The sequence below is a fragment of the Lolium rigidum genome, chromosome 1, assembly GCF_022539505.1.
Source record: "Lolium rigidum isolate FL_2022 chromosome 1, APGP_CSIRO_Lrig_0.1, whole genome shotgun sequence".
Classification (NCBI taxonomy): Eukaryota; Viridiplantae; Streptophyta; class Magnoliopsida; order Poales; family Poaceae; genus Lolium; species Lolium rigidum.
The window spans coordinates 169,994,815-170,002,882 of record NC_061508.1 but is presented as its reverse complement, the minus strand read 5'-3'; positions in this window follow the sequence as shown (position 1 = coordinate 170,002,882).

Genomic DNA, 8,068 nt, shown 5'->3' with positions numbered 1-8,068 from the left:
GGAAATGTCGGGATTGACGGGTGAGGAGAGCGAAGCGCAGCGGTATGGAGCGCGAGGCCAAGCAAAGGAAGAGGCTGATGAAGCAGCCGGAAATCAGTTTCCACCACCACCACCACCCATGACGCGGCGAGAACTTTGTCCGGTACATGCAGATGATGGAAGAGAGGCAACGTATAACGTTGGAACAAGCAGAACAAATTCTTCCAGGAGCTGCTGCAACAGAACCGGGTAGAGAGACCCGAGAATCAGGGAGTCACCTTGTCTGACTTCCAGAACACTAAGCCTATATCCTTCGCATATGCGCCCGAACCAATGGACGCGGAGGATTGGCTGATGGACACGGAGCGAAAGCTCAACACCGTTGGATGCAATGACCTGGAGAAGGTCAGATATGCAACACACTTGTTGTGTGGACCTGCCGCATCATGGTGGGACAATATCGTAGCCGTTTATCCGGCTGAGAAGGTATTTACCTGGGAGGAGTTTAAGAGGAAGTTCAGGGAATCCAATGTCCATGAGAGCATAGTGGAACTGAAGCGTCGAGAATTTGAAAGTCTCGAGCAGAAGGATAAAGCTATCACGACTTATGTCGGGGAGTTTTCAAAGTTGTCTCGGTATCTTTGTTGAAGAGGTCAACACCGAGGAAAAGAAGAAGAAGAGGTTCTTGCGGGGGTTAAGTCCCCGAGTTCAAGGTTCAGCTCATAATGATGAGAGCGACTGAGTTCCAAGAGTTGGTGGATGCAGCCATCACTCTTGAAGATGACTTCAAGCAGCTGCAAGAAGAGAAGAGGAAAAAGGCCAAGTTTGAGCCTAAGAGATTTGTCAGTAACAAGCCCAATACCAGCTTGAGTTTCAAGCCGAGGTACAACAACAACAACAACAACAACAACAACAACCAGAGGAGGAACCAAGGATATCAGCCTGCAAACCAGATTATTTGTCATAACTGTGGATTCAAAGGACATGTCGCGAAAGATTGTAAGAAGCCCAGAATTATATGTTTTGGGTGTCGCCAGGAGGGGCACATGCTGAAGGACTGCCCCAAGAGAAATACTGGAGGAGGTCAGTCAGGAGGAGGAGGAAGTAGAGGAGGAAATGCTGGGGGGAATTGGAAGAACAAGAAACCCTTCGGCAAGCTAAACTGCACCAGCTTGGAGGAGGTGGTTAACTCCGATCAAGCAGTGATAGGTACGCTCCAGATACTTACTCATCCTGGCAAAGTACTTTTTGATACTGGTGCAACTACATCATTCATATCTCAGCAATTCATCATCAAACATGGGATTAGTTGCACTAAGTTAGAAACACCCATAACCATACTTTCCGCGGGGGGAACGATAGTAGTAACCCATACCAAACAGAAACAAGTCATCATGATCAATAAATGTGCGTTTGACGCAGACCTGTTCATTTTACCGATGAAGGACATTGATGTCATTCTTGGTATGAACTGGTTAGAAGCTAACGGAGCATTGATCGACTGTGTGAATAAGACGGTGTCTTTGAAAAGCCCCGATGGAAGTAGAATGATCTACCAAGGAGACAAGCATACACAAATCGAAGTCGAGCTACAGCTGAATAGCATGAAGGAGGTGAAGTTGGAAGATATACCTGTAGTAAACGAATTCCAGGATGTGTTTCCTAAGGAATTACCTGGAATGCCACCAGATAGGGAGATAGAATTTACTATCGACCTAATCCCAGGCACAGCTCCGATTGCTAAAGCACCATACAAGATGGGGCCTAAGGAGTTGAAAGAGCTCAAGGAGCAATTGGATGAGTTGGAACAAAAAGGTTTCATACAGGAGAGTATCTCACCATGGGGATCACCAGTTATCTTCGTGGATAAAAGAGATGGAGGTAGAAGGATGTGCGGAGACTACAGGAATTTGAACAATGTTACTATCAAGAACAAGTACCCACTTCCTAGAATACAAGATCTATTTGATCAATCTAGAGGCGCGGGAGTCTTTTCCAAAATTGATCTAAGGTCCGGTTATCATCAGATTAAGATCAAGAAGGAAGACGTTCCGAAAACCGCCTTTGTCTCGAGGTACGGACATCATGAATACCTAGTAGTACCTTTTGGATTAACCAATGCCCCAGCAATTTTCATGAATCTCATGAATAAGATCTTCATGCCATGTCTAGACAAGTTCGTCATCGTATTCATCGATGATATCTTGATCTATTCCAAAGATAAAGCTGAACATGCTGAACATCTGAGGATAGTGTTGTGATACGTCTCCGACGTATCGATAATTTCTTATGTTCCATGCCACATTATTGATGATATCTACATGTTTTGTACACATTATATGTCATATTTATGCGTTTTCCGGAACTAACCTATTGACGAGATGCCGAAGGGCCGGTTCTCGTTTTCTGCTGTTTTTTGTTTCGAAATCCTAGTAAGGAAATATTCTCGGAATTGGACGAAATCAACGCCCAGGTTCCTATTTTTCCCGGAAGCATCCAGAACACCCGAGAGAGGCCAGAGGGGGGCCACAGGCCCACCAGATGACACCCTGGCGCGGCCTGGGGGTGGCCCGCGCCCCCCTAGTGTGTCACCACCCTGTCAGCCCTCCTGCGCTGCCTCTTCGCCTATAAAACCCCTTTCGACCTAAAAACGCAGGACCTCTTGACGAAACTCCAGAAAGACTCCAGGGGCGCCGCCACATCGCGAAACTCAAATTCAGGGGACATAAGTCTCTGTTCCGGCACCCTGCCGGGACGGGGAATTGCCCCCGGAGCCATCTCCACCGCCGTCTCCACCGCCATCTTCACCGCCATCGCTGCCTCCATGATGAGGAGGGAGTAATCCACCCCCGAGGCTGAGGGCTCCGCTGTAGCTATGTGGTTCATCTAGCTATGTGGTTCATCTCTCTCCCATGTACCTCAATACAATAATCTCATGAGCTGCTTTACATGATTGAGATTCATATGAGTTTTGTATCACTACTATTCTATGTGCTACTCTAGTGATGTTATTAAAGTAGTTTTATTCCTCCCGCACGGTGTAATGGTGACGGTGTGTGCATCCGTGTTAGTACTTGGCGTAGGCTATGATTATGATCTCTTGTAGATTATGAAGTTAACTATTGCTATGATGGTATTGATGTGATCTATTCCTCCTACATAGTGTGATGGTGACGAGTGTGAATGCTATGTTAGTTCTTGGTGTAATTGTGTTGATCTATCTTACACTCTAAGGTTATTTAAATATGAACATTGAATATTGTGGAGCTTGTTAACTCCGGCATTGAGGGTTCGTGTAATCCTACACGGTTAGCGGTGTTCATCATCCAACAAAAGAGTGTAGAGTAGTCCTATTATGTGATCATTGTTGAGAGTGTCCACTAGTGAAAGCAGGATCCCTGGGCCTTGCTTCCAAGCATCGAATCTCCGTTTGTTTACTGTTTTACTGCGTTACTACTGCTGCGTTACTACTGCTTATATATATTCATACCACCTGTATTTCACTATCTCTTCGCCGAACTAGTGCACCTATTAGGTGTGTTGGGGACACAAGAGACTTCTTGCCTTGTGGTTGCAGGGTTGCATGAGAGGGATATCTTTGACCTCTTCCTCCCTGAGTTCGATAAACCTTTGGTGATCCACTTAAGGGAAACTTGTTGCTGTTCTACAAACCTCTGCTCTTGGAGGCCCAACACTGTCTACAAGAATAGAAGCACCCGTAGACATCAAGCTATTTTCTGGCGCCGTTGCCGGGGAGGAAAGGTAAAAGGCACTCATACTTGGTTCCAGTAACAGTACTTTTCTGGCGCCATTGTGTTTGTGCTCGAAGCTATTTCCTTTAGATCCTGCAATTGCATCTTTTTGTTTCTTGTTTTACACTAGTTAGGCATAATAGAATATAACTATGAGCTTCTTAATTTATTTCCCAAGCTAAGACATGAATTGTGTGATGCGAAAATTAAAAAACCTATGGAACCTCATTTGCATGCTAGTAGCAATATTATTGGTATGAACGCAATCACTGCTAATGCTATGAATAAGTCTAAGCTTGGGGAAGCTAGTTTCTGTGATATTTTTGGCTTCCCATCTTTAGGGGAGAAAATTTGTTCTGATAATGCTTTATCTCCCATATGCGATAACTCTAATGATGCTTCTGATATTTTGAATCCACCTGCTAAAAGTATTCAGTATAAAATACCTATGAAAATTATTGAACGCGTTATGGATAACCGCTATAAAGGGGATGGAACTATCCATCCTGGAGATCATTTACTGTTTTTGCATGAATTATGCGGGTTATTCAAGTGTGCAGGTATCTCTATGGATGAAGTGAAGAAGAAGCTATTCTCTATTTCGCTGTCCGGTAAAGCGGCGCATTGGTATAAATTGTTGGAGAATAGTCATTCTCTTGGTTGGGAGGAAATTGTACCTCTCTTTTATTCTAAATTTTATCCTCCTCATGAAGTGCATATTGATAGGAATTATATTTATAACCTTTATCCTCGTGATGGAGAGAGTATTTCTCAAGCGTGGGGGAGATTGAAGTCACTAATGCTCAAATGTCCCATTCATGAGCTCCCCCGTAATGTTATTGTTAATAATTTTTATGCGAGGCTTTCAGGACAATACAAGGACTATCTGGATGCCTGTTCGGAGGGATCTTTCACAAGCAAGGAGGCTGAAGCTAGGTGGGATCTTCTTGATCGGATTGAGGAGAATGCTGAAGGATGGGAAAACGACAAAGGTAAAGAGTCAGGTATAAATTATGATTATGAATGCATTGAAGCTTTTATGGATACCGATAAATTTCGAAATATGAGTGCTACTTATGGTCTTGACTCTCAAGTTGCTGCAAATCTTTATAAAGCCTTTGCTTCTCATTTTGAATTGCCTAAAAAGAATTTTGATAAGTATCATGAACCTTTTAAAGAGGCTTGCATGAAGAATGAAATTGTTGTTAATTTTTGCAATAAGCATGCTCAAACTCCTAAGAATGCTATTTCTTATAAGCATGTTAATTTTTGTGGAATACATAGACCTTGTGGAATTAATCAAATCAAAGATGAATATTGTATCCATCATGCTAATGAAAAAACTAGAAAGTGGTTTAGGGCTTTAGATGATCTTGGTAAAAAAGTTTGTGCCCTCTATCCTTTTATTTGTGAAGTTTGCCATGAAGTGGGTCATTTTAATTTTCAATGCTCCTCCAATGATAATTTGAACCCAATGAGTGCTGCAAATTTGTATTGTGATGATGAAATTACTCCCAATCAGCATGATGAACTTACTTTATTTTTGGGGTGTGAAGAACTGTCGAGAAAAATCTCTTTGTTACATATGAGTGATCTTGATATTGATGATGTCCTGCATGGGTGTTTTTCTTATTGCATTGATAATAGCCATACAAATACTTACATACAAAATATTTTAGAAGATGACACCTTGCCAAAATATGATACGACCGCTGTGTGTTTTCAACTAATTAATGAAAAGGAGGGATCCTGCCAAGTTTCTTCTATTGTTTTTGAAAGTAAATCAGGTTATGCGGACAAGCCACCCTTCAAGCCTCTTCCTCCTAAAAAAGGGAACGAGGAGAAGGAAGAGAAGAAGAAGAAAAAGGGAACGAAGAAGAAGAAGAAGGAGAATAAAAAGAAAGAGGTAACGGCGTATCCCCGCGTTAATGAGATAACGCTAGGTAACCGTAAGTATGTTGCTCCTAATGATTATTGTGATAATGAATCTGAATACGATGATCTTCCTATGCCCTTTACATACATTAGCAATCATGATTTGAATGAGCACACTACTTTTGATATTGCAAATCTCTGGGAAACTAATTCGAAAATGATGATGATAATAATTGCCATAGTGTCAGTGCTATCCATGCTTCCTCCCATAATGATATAGAAAGATCTAAGCTTGGGGAAGAGGTGTTTGAAAATCCTTTAGCTACTGGTCATTATGTTCTTGATATATCTCCTTCTAATAACAATGATGGTGTGGACACAGATAAACCGACTGTGAAAGATAACTATTCTATTTCTTATGATGACACTTGTGCCTCCGACCTTTGATGATTATTATAAAGAATGCTATGATATAGGTTATAACTATCCTTATGAAACTTGTCATAGTCATGATTGGATTACCAAAAACAATTCTTTTAATATGCAACTTGTTTACCATGTTCAAATTCTTGATAATAATCTTGCTCCAATTATTATTAATGAGAATAACTCTTCTTATGCCAAAATTAATGATACTTCTATGCATATGAACCATGATAAGAATGTTTTAAGTGATGGGTATATTGTGGATTTCATCAATGATGCTACTGAAAGTTATTATGAGAGAGGGAAATATGGTTATATGCACCTTAATAATATTAAGTTTCCCCTCTTTATGTTGAGAATCTTGAAGTTACTCGTGTTTTATCCTCTTATGCTTGTCACTTTGTTCTTCATGAATTCATTTGTGTACAAGACTCCTCTTCATAGGAAGCATGTTAGACTTAAATGTGTTTTGTATTTTCTTCTTGATGCTCTCTTTTTGCTCCAAATACTATTTCCTGCGAGTGCAACATTAAAACTGTTGAGCCCATCTTAATGGCTATAAAGAAAGAACTTCTTGGGAGATAACCCATGTGTTATTTTGCTACAGTATTTTGTTTTATATTTGTGTCTTGGAAGTTGTTACTACTGTAGCAACCTCTCCTTATCTTAGTTTTGTGTTTTGTTGTGCCAAGTAAAGTCGTTGATAGCAAGGTTGATACTAGATTTGGATTACTGCAGAGAAACAGATTTCTTTGCTGTCACGAATCTGGGCAAAATTATCTGTAGGTAACTCAGAAAATTATGCCAATTTACGTGCGTGATCCTCAGATATGTACGCAACTTTCATTCAATTTGAGCATTTTCATTTGAGCAAGTCTGCTGCCTCAATAAAATTCGTCTTTACGGACTGTTCTGTTTTGACAGATTCTGCCTTTTATTTCGCATTGCTCCTTTTGCTATGTTGGATGGATTTCTTTGTTCCATTGACTTCCAGTAGCTTTGGGCAATGTCCAGAAGTGTTAAAAATGATTGTGTCACCTCTGAACATGTGAGTTTTTGATTATGCACTAACCCTCTAATGAGTTTATTTCGAGTTTGGTGTGGAGGAAGTTTTCAAGGGTCAAGAGAGGAGGATGATATACTATGATCAAGGAGAGTGAAAAGTCTAAGCTTGGGGATGCCCCGGTGGTTCATCCCTGCATATTTCAAGAAGACTCAAGCATCTAAGCTTGGGGATGCCCAAGGCATCCCCTTCTTCATCGACAAATTATCAGGTTCCTTCTCTTGAAACTATATTTTTATTCGGTCACATCTTATGTACTTTACTTGGAGCGTCTGTTTGTTTTTGTTTTTGTTTGAATAAATGCTTGTATGGGAGAGAGACACGCTCCGCTGGTTCGTATGAACACATGTGTTCTTAGCTTTTAATGTTCATGGCGAAGGTTGAAACTGCTTCGTTAATTTTTATATGGTTGGAAACGGAAAATGCTACATGTAGTAATTGGTATGATGTCTTGAATAACTTGATACTTGGCAATTGTTGTGCTCTTGTTTAAGATCTTGCATCATATACTTTGCACCTATTAGTGAAGAAATACATAGAGCTTGTTAAAATTTGGTTTGCATGAGTGGTTTCTCTAGAGTCTAGATATTTTCTAGTGAGGTGTTTGAACAACAAGGAAGACGATGTATAGTCCTATAATGCTTGTAATATGTCTTTTATGTAAGTTTTGATGTACTAGTTCGTGCTTGTGTTTGCTTCAAACAACCTTGCTAGCCTAAAACCTTGTATCGAGAGGGAATACTTCTCATGCATCCAAATCCTTGAGCCAAACAACACTATGCCATTTGTGTCCACCATACCTACCTACTACATGGTATTTCCTGCCATTCCAAAGTAAATTGCTTGAGTGCTACCTTTAAACAATTCAAAATTTATCACCTCTGATTTGTGTCAATGTTTTATAGCTCATGAGGAAGTATGTGGTGTTTATCTTTCAATCTTGTTGGGCAACTTTCACCAATGGACTAGTGGC